Source organism: Chamaea fasciata, unplaced genomic scaffold (assembly GCF_029207755.1).
Source record: "Chamaea fasciata isolate MVZ Bird 193981 ecotype frontalis unplaced genomic scaffold, bChaFas1.0.hap1 SCAF_1, whole genome shotgun sequence".
In the NCBI taxonomy this organism is placed as follows: domain Eukaryota; kingdom Metazoa; phylum Chordata; class Aves; order Passeriformes; family Sylviidae; genus Chamaea; species Chamaea fasciata.
Window position 1 is genome coordinate 137,719,953 of NW_027094086.1, and position 13,152 is coordinate 137,733,104.

Consider the following 13,152-nt stretch of genomic DNA (forward strand, 5'->3'; position numbering starts at 1 on the left):
TATTGTGTTTACCTTCTGATGATCTGCCCCTGTTCTTGCTGGCTGGAACTGGTAGACTGTGTTCTTGCAGCCATTCTCACAGCCACTGGTTGTTGTTGATAAGTATTTGAGGGATGCCACACAGCTTCTTAATGATGCCACTAAAGATTGCTCTAAGTTAGCAGAGCTGTTCTGTTCATTTGTTCAGTAGGGAAAAGAACAAAAGAAGACAAGATATAACAGGTAGAGAAATCTCAAATGAAAAAAATCCCAGACCTGCAGAAAAAGACCATCTGTGGAGCAATACAAGATACTGCAGTCAGGCTTTCTGCAGGTTTAAAACCTGTTTTGAATTCTGCTTTTTCACTGTCATCAGTCAGCTGGAGGAATGAAACAGCTAGTGTCCAAAGCAAGGATCAGATTTTGAAAGGATTTTAGGTGCCTTCACATGCAGGTAGGCACCCATCAGGACTTTACAAGTTTCTGTGCAATAGAAACCAATTTCACTGAGCTGCTGAAGGCCTAAACCTTCAGGATTATGGCCACGAGTGATCCTAAAGACATATGCAATACTACAGGAACTGAGTTGTAAAAGATTAGCATTTAACATGTGTGTTCCCTGATCCCAGAAACAGCGAGGAAAGTGTCAGATCAGGAAGGCCAGAGGAATCCCAGACGGCAAAGGAATCTGCAGGGCGCAGAGGGAAGTTGTGCTGCTCTGCCAAACAGGAGCAGTTTGCCGCTCTGCCCTTATATTTATCTCAAACTCACCATTTGCTTATTTTAAACACAGTTCAGTCAAATGTGTCATTCAGGAGAGAAGAATTTGATCTACTTGCAATAAGAATTTTTCACTTGAGAGGTGTCTGAATTCCTCCCTAGATTCATCTGCATGTTTTACCAGTCAATCAATGACAATTCTGCCACAAGAATATTTCTCTTACTTCTTAACAGAACTTGTCACTGCCAAGTTACATCTTTAAGCCATCTTGTGTGTGTTTTAACATTGTAAGTGAAAAAGTAGTCATTTACTTCACAGTGTTCACTTTGAACGACTTAAGCATCACAATAAAGGATTCACAAAAAACATGTTGTGTTTTATTGCCTCCAAAAATCTAAATATTTTCCCCTGGGAGCAGGGGATAATGAACTGAGCGGTGTTTTTGTCAGCTGTATGTGCTAAAACGCTCTTCGGAGGAGCCAGGTCTATCCATCGACTCTAGAGGGAAGCAAAGACAAACTGGCTTCCCAGTTAGCCCCCTCCCCTGGATGCCCGTGTTTAGGTGGGACGAATGCAGGCCCTGCTGCACGCTCTGCCCTTCCATTGCCCGTTCTGTCTAAAGCTCTCAGGAATTCTGCCCTCCCGGGAGTGTCCTAAATTAAATTTCTTAAAGCATGATGGGGCTGAAAATTCCAAAAATGTACACAGTCATAAACAGGAGCTCCAGCAAAGGCTGCTATGAAATGTTTCACGCTTATTTTCCCAAATCCAGGACCGCCCTCTCCTGGCGGTCCGGGCGAGCTGCCCGTGCGGGGCCAGAGCGCACAAAGGGCGCCGGGGGATTTCTGCCTACCCGGGATGTACCGAACTGAGATTTCCCTGTCGAGCACAGAACATTCATGTCTCCCCTTACAGACATACTGAGTTTTAGAATTAAATGCCTGAGGCGGCAGAAACACAGCGCGAGTGACAAAATGAATTGTTTAATCTGCCTGCTTGGTAGCAGATAAACGGCAAATCTGATTTTATCTCTTCTTAGTGAAGTGGAAATTATGGAGATGAACAAACTCCTAAAAATAACAGAACAGCTAAAAGCACTGCTTTCTCTAGAGTAAATGTAGCCCTTTGGGGAAGTGCAACAAATACCATCTGTGTTTCCAAAACTCCAAAGTTAATTTGTTGCAGACATCTTCGTATTTACTGAAAATGGACATATTTTGTGTGGCAGAACAACATCTTGCAGTGATGAAAAATAACCCAAATGCTCCCATCCAATTAACTCCGAAGGGGGATTTACCTGAAAAAACTCAATTTCAAAGATCACTTTGTTTAAATCAGCCATCAAACCTATCTGTTGGGGGTTTTAAAGTTAGTTTCATACACATATTGACAGCTGTTCACAGAGGAAGCTGAGAGGGGAAACTGTGAAGGAGTTATGACATTTATGACAGCTATCTTTTTCTGATTATCAGACAAGAAGTGTAACTTACAAATAGCTAACACCTTGGTGAGGTTTCTTCAGAATGGCTAACTCTACAGGCTTTCCTGACAATCTGTTCTTTTCACTGTCACTTTTAAGCACTTCTGTTGCTTGTCGTTCATGTTCAGTGTAACAGAGAATTTAGAAGATATGCTTTTGCATCAAAATGTTTAACTGGAATTTAAAAAGAATTCAGAGTATAATTCTGAGATGATGTCAATGAGTATTTGCTTTAAAAGGGCATATCTGATGGGATGCCAGGGGAACCCAGTACAGTACTTCAGCTGACAGCACCTAAACATCTTTGTTTTAAACTATGGCTGGAATTGGGCCATGAAATATCGAATACAGATGGAAATGTGGATCTGAATTTCTCCAGTATTTGGTGTGCAGTTTGGGTCTGTTGCAAAGACAAATTTGGAACTAGATTTTAATCTAACTTTTTTGAAGCACAGTAGGTCCCCAAATGTTATCCAGTGAAATTCAAAAAGGGAGGCAGCACATGGGAAGCCGAGGCACTGTGGTGCTGTGATTTAATATTTGACTGCAAAGATTTAATATGTCTGTTTTCTCTTGCACTGCTTGGATTCTGAACAACTGAGAGCTCATCCAAGCATCAACTGCTCCTGTAGCAGCAAAAATCCCCTTGAAGGGTTGTTACTTCACTTTTTTCCCCATACAATTGAGTTATGAGAATGCAGAAAATGTGGAGTCATTTGGGCAAGCAGTGATGCAAACACAAAGAAGCGAGCCCTGGAAGGCAGCGCAGTGGCCGAGGGGATGACAAAGCCAGGCACTGTCACTGCTGAGACGGGTTCAGTGCAGAGAAATGTTTCTGGAATGCATATATGAGTCCTTGTCCCAGGCTCTTTGTTTGTGAGCTTGAATCAATACTGCTGCAACAAAGATTCCCAATAAGCTGAAACAAAATAAAACTGTGCATTAATGGGAGCATTGCCATTCAAGAGCACACGTTTCCCAGTTAAAATGAAGGTCAGTCATAAATTACATCTCTGATTCCCTCAGGATTTCTCTCTCTTGCTCTGTTTTGGCAGTTTAAGACCCCTTTGATATTTGAGCAAGGCCTTTCCCTTTGCACATCTGATCTTGATTACGGTTTATGGCAATGGTAATTCGTTACCTCCCCACGGCAGCAATTCTGAGAAGGAAAGCGAGTACCGTATGATTGTTTAGGAGAGAGGCACACTGTACAGTGTTTTAACAATTTCTCCATTTTATAGCTGTGTCTCTTCCCCACAGATTGCCCTTGCACACAGCAACACCATGAGCTCCTCCCATGGGAATGCCCCACCATCCGTCAGAGAAATAACTATCTGGAGGCACAAAAAATCAGGTTGCATATTTACTGATCAAAACAGTGACCTCTGAGCAATAAATTTGTGGTTTGGATACACTTTTAGATGCTGCTTTGTGGTGAACACAGACTAATGAGGTATCAATAAGCACCAAAGTTTTTCTTCCAGCTACAATGGTGGCAGGGGTTGCCCTCCCCACCTCTCTTATTTTACAAAACGAAGAGGAATGTTCTTGCTCGGTTTCAGGAATGCAAATCTGTATTTCTTCATGGATCAACTTTGTGGCAGCCAAAAATACACTGAGGCTTTGCATGAGGGAATAGGATGAATGAAACTGGGGTTTGCACTGCTTTTCTGTGTATGCAAAAGACAGAGGCAAATGTTCCAGTTGAAAGTGTATTTTGCTTTTCTGTGTATGCAAAAGACAGAGGCAAGTGTTCCAGTTGAAAGTGTATTTTGAGAGCATTTGGGACAATGTGAAGGTGGCAGAAAATGTTGGATGTTTATGCGCTTTTCCCTGTGGGTGATATGAGGCATTTTGAGGTGATTACAATTGCAGTAAGATTTTTCATGTCAGTTTATAACATACACTTCATTTTTTTACTGCTTTCACTTCTCTGGCTTGGTTCTATCGACAGTTCCTTGGGTTCATTGAGGATTTTCACAGAGTTTGCTATGTGAAAGGCTATTGAACGTGCCTTAACACTATCAAAATGCTGCTGGATAAAATACACTCTCACAGACTTCGGGGAAGATTACAGAATTATTTAATTGCCCTTCAGGCAGTATAAACACCATCCTGTTAGTGAAGACAAGTGATGGGTACATTTCTTTCATAAAGGTGACCACAAATATTGCACTGGGAAGTACAGGCACCTGGCAAGTTTTGCAAGTTTGATCCTAGTGCCTAGCAGAAACACAACAGGCAGAATTGCTAATGATACTTGTTTGTTTGTTTGCTTGTATAATACATTTTTATAAGCTTAAATGTGTTTTTAAATAGGCCCGTGTACATTTTCAATGGGACTTCCAAAGTGCAGCAGGACTTTCCAGGGACATACTGTATCTTGCCATGAAGATACCAAAGAAGTGTGATGAACTACAGATATTCATAACATTTTCCCTGGAAGAATGAAATTTTGTAGCTCATCATACATAAGCCTTTCATAAAAGTAATGCAAAACTTCCACAGAGCAGGAGAGGAACAAACCTACCAGCTCTTGCTGTTCCAGTGACACAGTAAACTTGTTTGAGGAATCCTTTGTAAGCCAAAATTTACACTTAGTTAACACTAAGGAAGGATCCCTCTCCTCTACTACTTTAATTACACTTCTAATATTAACTTGGAACATCCAACTTGTGAAGAATATCATGTGAAGTAAAGAAGTATTTATTGCATGTGTTTGTCCATTTTCACTGATATTAAAGGTTGAAGAGATGGGGGCCCTGCAGTCCGAGCTGGGGGGAGGCCCAGCACTGAACTGCCGGCAGCTGGGTGGGTGCCCAGCCTCCCGTGGGGAACACTGTATTAGAAAAGCTCTCCTCCACTGTGCACTCTCTCATAAATCAGCCTAATTACTCTAATGAGGAGAGCTGCATCCTTCTGCTGCGAGCCCTGCTGGTTTACAGAGAGGGGGAAGTAAATAAAAAGGAACAATGTTGGCTGCTGCTACAGGAGGGACACAGGAGAGAGAACAATAGTCTTCAGCCTCCTCCCTGCCACCACCCCGTTAGGAGGGAAAAAGGAGATGGCTTCGTGCATGCCCCTGGAGTTATTCCAGATCAGGACAGAAATCAGGCGCTGGGCTTGGCAGCATCTGCTGAAGGAAAAAGCACATAAAACAGAGGGCAGAGACATGTTATTTTCCAGGCTCTGAGGGAATGTTACTAAGCAAAGAAAAAGGATGGGATACAAGGCTTTGCAATGCCTGTCTGAACAACCAATGCACTATAAATACTGACCTGAGCTCTAATAACTGCATCAAGTCTTTACTCCCTTGGATTTTTTTAGAGTAAAGGTGGATTTTACTTTTTGTCTCTTAAAAAGATGTATTGGCTCCTCTTCTTGCTTTGTATATAAGGTTTTTCTTGCAATTGCAGAAATTAGAAACTTGATTTTGTGTAATGAAATCTTAGATTATTTACCACATGAATCTGAGAGCTGAGGCTTTAAGCAAACCACAAAGATCTCTATAAAAATAAGAGAGGCAAAATTATGTGCAGCTCTACTCCTTGTCTATATTTTTGTCATGTTTCCTCTATTGTCCCCTCTTTATGATGACCGAAACTAATCATTCAGTCCTAGATTGCATACTATGACACCCACAAAGCCTCCTAGCTATTGTTTGGGGCACATCAAAAGCATTTATCAAAAATAATTGTGGAATGGCATTAAAATTCATGTTCATTTTTCCAAGCATTCAATTATTTCTATTGTGATAAATTCTTCTTCATGTTAGATACTAAATGATATTAAATGTTTTAACAAAAAAGATTCAAAAATTATACAATTCTGGCAGTTCTTCTGATGTTCTCCTCTTGGAAAAATTCCTCTGGATGTTGTCAGTTGCTTATTCTCTCTTGATCAGAGTTAGTTTTATTAAAATGTTTTTGTCCTGCCCTTTACACAGCATGCTAACTTCTATCTTTAGCTGCAGTCTGATAAATTGTTCCATTTCTAAATCACATCTTCAGTCTTCAGCTAGATGTTGTGATCATAATTTTGGCCTTTCAGACTCCAAAGCAAGCTCTGCAAGTACTACAAATCCCTTCTGTTCAGTCATCTTCCCATTTACCTTTCCCGCATTCACTTGTAGGGAATAAATACATTGTGATATTAGAAGATCCCTTGGACCCTCTTTCAGCCCTGAAATTACTTTTTCCTCTAAGATTCTTGTTTCTGGGAAGCATCATGTCAGGTTGATACTTCTGACAGAAGACAGGCCACGTACTGCTGCTGCATGCTCTCTCTCCCAGGAGTCAGCAGCCCTCCTTCCCCTGCCATCCCATAGGGCTTCCAGCTTCTGCTTGCCTGGAAGCTCCAGAATTCCATCTCCAAACCACACTTTGTTCTCTGACACCTGCAGATCACATTGAGGCTGGACTAAAAGGGGCTTCCCTGACAGTTCTGAGTAACCCATAATGACTGGAAAGCTGGGTGTAGTTGCTAAAGGTACTAAGAGAGGAATTTAAATACATATTTATAGAAAGCCACTTATGTCCTACAGCCACAGATTATGGGTGCCTTTCTTAGAGCCATCACTGCATCTGACTTGACTGAAGTATAACAAGGTGTGAAATTTTCAATAGAACTTTGACCATAACCAGCTTCAGGCACTGAAAAAGACACACATCAGGCCAAGCATGAAGTGTGAGACTCCTGTTAAATCACAAAAAAGATTTAGAATTATTTATATTTGCATTTCTGAGCCTTTCTACTTGCTTTTGCACTTTCAGCCTTTTCTTTACGAGAAACAGAAATGAAACTTCAGAGGGTAGGGGGAAGAAAGACAAAAAAATGCCCTGCTTTCAGAAGCCAGCCCTTTGAGAAATGCATGCAGAATCTTGAATCTTAAAAACCAGAGCAACAGCAAGAAGAGTACAAGACCCATTAACTTTCAGTGAGTCTTGGGGCATAAAATCTTTGGGCACCTATTAAATTCTAAGTAGTATCTCAAAACTCATTCCAGAATTTTAAAATTATTTTTGTTACCTTCTTTGCTCTTATACAGGCCACAGCACAAGAATCAAAAGTCTACATTTTGAAATCCAGTAACACTGTACTTTTATTTAGTTTAAGGGGATTTGTGCTCCTGCTAATGAGATTATTTTAACTGCAAGTTATATCATAGCTTCCCAAGGTAACAATCCCAGTGTAGCAGAGGTAGCATCAAGTAGCTCAAGCACCTATTATTTAAAAGACACTTAGATGTGGCGCTTAGGGACATGGTTTAGTAGTGGGCTTGGCAGTTCTGGGTTAATGGTTGGACTTGACCATCTGGAAGGTTCTTTTCAATTTAAATGGTTCTATGGCTTTTGATACCTATTTAAAACATTTGGCTGTGCTCTCCCACCACACAACCAGATGCAGAAGTTATTTGAAATAAAGGCAAGTTCCATGTAAGGCAATATGCAAATTTTAATTTAAATCTGCAAAGTCAAGTTACACTTCTCAATGTTTGGCTACTTCTGACTTTGCCAACACCTGAAACTATAAAATTCTTACCAGCTAATCCAAGTTCAAAGGTCATCTTAATGTCTGAGAACCAAGCCTTACTCCAGCTATATCAGTGTGGTACCATATGTAGTAATACATGGCACAGTAAGCCATGGAAAAAAACTTTTACGTAAGAATTATAGGTAAATTTTATACCTATCTAAGTAACAACACACTTATATAAGCAATGTATAATATGTATATATAATATACCTACAATATAAGTAATAATGTACACTGCTTTATTAAGTTTATCTAAAATAAAACAAGGAATTTTTGACTGAACAGGTCTGAGACCAAAAATCCATGTTTTGGACAAGCAGCACTTGCAGCCAAGAAAGTGCACATAGGAGTGCAGTTACTGAAGTATAAAAAGCCTGCAATGACAAGCAAACACAACATTTTGTTGTTTCTCTTTTCCTTACAATGGCTGCTTGCTTTTAAAATTTGCATTATAAAAATTTTTTGAGGAAAAAAATAAATAAAGCTCGCATGGTGCAGCTTTAGCTGCCTCCTATGTGGAAGTAGCTTTTCTTGAAGCAAATTATCCCATTTATTATTATTCAAAAGAAAATTCTTTTCTTACTCAACCCTGTAATGATGTAGGAGGGAGCAAGATAAAAGAAAGAAAAGCCCTCTCACTTGCTACTCTTGGAGGCAACCTCATTTGATTCAGACCATGGCCAGCAGTTTTGCCTTTTTGTGATTTTCTTTGTCTTTGATGGAGGCCAATACCAGATACTGCCCTGCCCCAGGTTCTTTCACTACATTATCAGAAATTTGCCCTTTCTTTGTCAGAAATTAAATGCTGTGCTCTAATAAAACAGTGTCTGATCCAGAGGAGCCACTTTGTCACCAAGACTTTGCTATCAGTAAATAAAAATGGAAACCTTTATGGAAACCAGCAGGACTTTAGGCAGCATGAAAACAACTGAGTTACTGTCCTTGCTCAAAAGCTATTTGCGCTCAGTCACCCCAGACAGCAGGAAAACCAATTGTACCCTAAAACATTGTAAAGGTCTGTGCAGACACTGTTGGTACCCAGAGACTTCACAGCATGCAGACTTTTAATTGCCTCTCCTTCCTCTTTGCACACAAAGGCATCAGCAATGTTTATCTCTAGCACATCTTAGTGGGGAATAGATTAGGTTGTAAAATAGAGCAGGATTGCAAAGAAAATTGCTGAATACATACAATGCCTTGACATAACTTTTTCCAAGAAGTATTATTGTAACATACTCCACTCTGTCCTAGCACCTATTTATTAATTTGCAATACAGGTCACAGAGCTTTGAAGAAGACACAGGTGACCTACAACAGCTTCCTCAATGAGATCATTACCTGCAAGATCCAGCACTCTATTCCTTTTCGTCTTTCCAATTTCAAGTTAAAATCTTTTCTCAAACACAGAGCAAACATTTCTGGAACAAACTCACATCCCTCTGAACACGGCCTTAATACTCATTAAATAGTGTTTCATATAGACCTTCATCTGCAGGAGATTATATTATATATCCTCAATGACAACAAAGATAAACTTCTGGTTTTTAATCTCCATAGTATATCAGGAAAAATTCCCATCCATCCATTGCTTGGGTCTACAGCCTTTTTTTAGGATGAAACTCAGATCAGATGTCTGTTGTTTCTCTGGAATATAATATTATCACCCCATGCAACCTTAACTTTTGGGGCACTATCCAATTGAATGTAATCTGTTTATCTTTGCAAACAATTTTCCCAAGTGTGCCAGAATATGTCTGGACAGTATCAAGATACCGGAACCATCTCTGACCCACCACGTGTTAGTGCAGACGTGCAAGGGCAGTGTATTTCTGGTCAGCAGCTTGGGATAACTAAGAACATGGTAAACAAGGAGCTACAAAATAGAGGCAACAAAAGTTGTTGCAGGAGGAAGATAAGGATGGTGCTACAAAAGATGGCTTATGTGGACACAAGACTGTGGAGGCTACTGAAAAAACAGGGTACACACCATCACACAAGCTGGTAATGTCCAACGTGTTTAAATTGTCTTTTCTAAAGGCAGATAATACTGAAGCATTAGACAGCTTTCTACCAAGAGCTCTCTATACTTATGAAAATGCTGAGTATATTTATATGTACATTTCAATGTATGTGTGAGTGTATATATACATATATATATATATGTATATATGTATGTATGTGAATATATGAATACTGCAGTCAGGTGCCACCTGACCTCTAAGTTAAAGCAGTTCTTAATCTGAATTCATAGAGCCAGCTTCTTTTCACTATAGAAGAGCCCCATTCATCCAGATATCTAGAGTTCCTCACTTGCCATACTACTTCAATCCATTAACCCAAACCAAGCTGTGGTGGAATATGGCTGCCCTCACAGCCTGCTGCTGCTGTATGTGCTCTGTTTGCTGTTATGGATTGGACTAGAATTCACATCTCCCACTACCTTTATGCATCAAGGAGCCTCCATGCCTAAAAAAGTTGGTCTTAAATGGACAAGGGTAAGGTAATAAGCAGCCTGATAAAACAATAGGATCTATAAAGGCAAGGTATCTGAAAAAGGTTTGGCTTTTAAAGGTAATTAATTAGCAACTACCATTAAAAGTTCTTTCTGTTCCTCTGCTCCACCTCCTACAGTCAGGTCCCAAAGCAGGGGCTTGGAAAAAGCAGGTCTGGAAAGTCAGAGTGGGTGCTCAGGAGTTGGGATACCTTGTCATGCAGGGTCTACCTATGGAGAAAGGAGTAACACATTTAAACATCATCATCATGCTGCATGCAATGTGGAGGAAGCAACAGCAAAAAAGTGTTCCTCTAATCAGTTGTATCTATCCCTTCCCCCAGTACACAGGTTGAGAATTCATAATCCTGTCCATTTATGTCAAAACACCAAACAGGACATGAATCCCCTGGGAACCAGTCCAAGTCAGAGCATTGAATTGAGGCTGAAAAAGCAAAGCCTCCATTCCTAGATCTGTCCCTCATTTGGGGCAGATTACTACTGAGGGTCACTCTCGATCAAGGGGATAAAGATATTAACATTCTCTGTAAGGTACTATGTGATCAGTTCACTGGAAGCACTTGTTTATATATCCTATATAATGTATCAATTTATACATGCAGCATTTTTAAACACTTTTAAAAACAAAATCAGCACGGCATAAAACCAAATCTTGTTTCAGTTAAATTGCTGCTGTACAGGTAGTTTTCTTTTGACATTCTCAAAGAAAACATTCTCACATGCACACCACGAATGTGTATGGCAGAGTGCCACGGGAGGCCTCAGCGGAATACTTCATTAAAAAACAAACAGAAAACCGAAAGCACATTCCAAACCCAGAAGGCAACTTGGTGCAAATCATTTAAACTAAGAGGGGCCACAAAGTTTGCAACTTGACTGAAGGATTAAGATTGCATTAGACTAAGAACTTGGTACACTACACAGTGAATACCAACAACTTACAGGCCTGTGGGCTTCAGTGGAACTTGGACATCTGTATTTTTGGTCACAGGTATTTGAACTTGAACAACCTGAATCTAAAGCAAGAACACTTTAGGCTTCAGAGAAAAACCACTAAAGTGTACAGGATTTTAAATAAATATCCTTCTTATGATGTCATGCCACAAAGTCACATCTCACTAAGATGCAGAATTTCCTGAGTTTCAAGAACAGGAAGAGGTCACACTTTTCTAACAAGTCCAGTGACTCCTGAGTGTATCAGATTTCCTAAGTGTGTCCACAGGGCCAACTGCTTCTTGACAGGGCAAAACAACCCTCACCAAGCCCAGTTCTGCAGCTGCTACACTGCTCCCAGCTGCACCTGAGCTCCTGCATTTAAAGATAACCTGGCTGCAATCAAGTATCACATTCCTTGTGACTGACAGCATGGACTGGATTTTCTTTTTTTCAGCTTGCTTCAGTGAACCTTACAACAGAGAACTACGACGATTCTAACCGCTTTATTTGAATTGTCTCACATCACTTTACCATGGACAAGGCTAACAGGGATGCCCCTCTCTTTCCAGATGATGGTCTCTACTAGACAGGCAGCTCATCTTTCTCCCCTCGTTCCCTGGAATGGAGTATCCATTCCACTCATGCTAGCAATGATACTTGAGGAACAATCAGTATTTAACAAAAAAGTACCTTGGGTTCATGAGCTACAGCAATTAACCCCAAGGAAGTGAACAACACAAATGTCTAGCATGATTTCTATTACTGAACAACTGCAAAACTGCATATAAGAATTACTGCCAGTTTTTTGTTTTAAACACCTGACACTGTATGGGTCAGCCCTGAATACCAACTATAATAAAAAAAAAATTTCAGAAAACAAACTCTCATGCTGATATTCAACTTAAAGCACTCTTACTATATAAGGAAAAAGAAGTTTTAAAAAAGTGTAAGCTTGCAGAATATGAAGAGGACTTTGTGTCAGGAACTGACAGACATATCCAACCAGAATCAGTATCAAAGTTGTATCAACTTGTTAATAATCATATAACAACAACAAATAGTAGTTGGATCTGATTCTGAATACAGACAGAGAGATTTAAAAGCCTTTAGGAAAGAAATGTGATACTTTTTACTATGTTCAACTAAATCAACTATATGGTTTTTTAAAAAATGTAAATTATAAATCTGTCATGGACTATGATGAAAATAATTTTCTAGAAGTGTTCCCATGTATCCCATATCAATGGGAAACCTTAAGCCAATTATGGAAGCTCTGACTGAAGCAAGAAAACCTATGCATATGAAGCTCAAAAAACAACCCCTGTGAAGATTTAACTTTAAAATGCTCTGTGACCAGTCTATTAGGTTTCATAACTTTAAACATTTGTCAAAGTAGGTGTTTAAAAACTTTCAGCTTCTTGCTTTGTTTTATAGTCTCTAACACTGTTGTGGTCTTGATTTAGGCTGGCCAGGAAGCTGCATGTCTCCTTCACACAGGACAGTAAACAAGAACACTCAACACTGTGCTAAACCCTTCAGAACCAAGTACACTCACCCTGGACACAAGTGCTGCTAAGGCTGAGAGAAGCCACCCCATGAAATTTCACAGATGTGAAGTGAGGTGTGAGAGAAACAAGCCCCCATCCCAGTCAGTGGAATCATGATCAAGCCCACCTCCAGAACATGATTGCCAGGACTTTTTTCCAATGCTTTTTTCCTGAGCATGATCTCTGTCTCCATGTGCTCGTTTTCCTCTAACATGGATGAATCCTATTCTAAAAGTAAGGTTTTCCCATTTGTGACATTCAAATTAAGCATACTTACAAATATTATCAGCTTTGCATCGGGTCACAAACAATGGGTGTGCTATCATCAAAATACATGTATTTTACAGTGTTGTTTTCCACTGTGCAGCTAAATAAGATACCAAGTTTGTACTAAAATTTAAAATTTTCTGTAGAAGTTACTGCAGCATATCCATAGTCTTGC

General features: G+C 39.9%; 1 protein-coding gene across 5 annotated transcripts in view; it reads right to left on the reverse strand.

The window, feature by feature from the left end:
* LOC136298674 (microtubule nucleation factor SSNA1-like) overlaps nucleotides 1–13,152 on the reverse strand; it is a 41,122-nt gene that overhangs the window by 21,567 nt on the left and 6,403 nt on the right. The window contains exons 3-4 of one of the 5 annotated variants that reach the window (XR_010723352.1): nucleotides 10,306–10,433; nucleotides 4,241–5,316 (exon numbers count right to left, since the gene is read on the reverse strand). The exons of 1 other annotated variant lie outside the window; for it this stretch is intronic. The gene's annotated coding sequence lies outside the window, so the exon portion shown is untranslated. Of the gene's footprint in view, nucleotides 1–4,240; nucleotides 5,317–10,305; nucleotides 10,438–13,152 lie in introns of those variants that run through there. 3 more of the 5 variants (XR_010723351.1, XM_066199630.1, XM_066199621.1) reach the window with 3 other exon arrangements.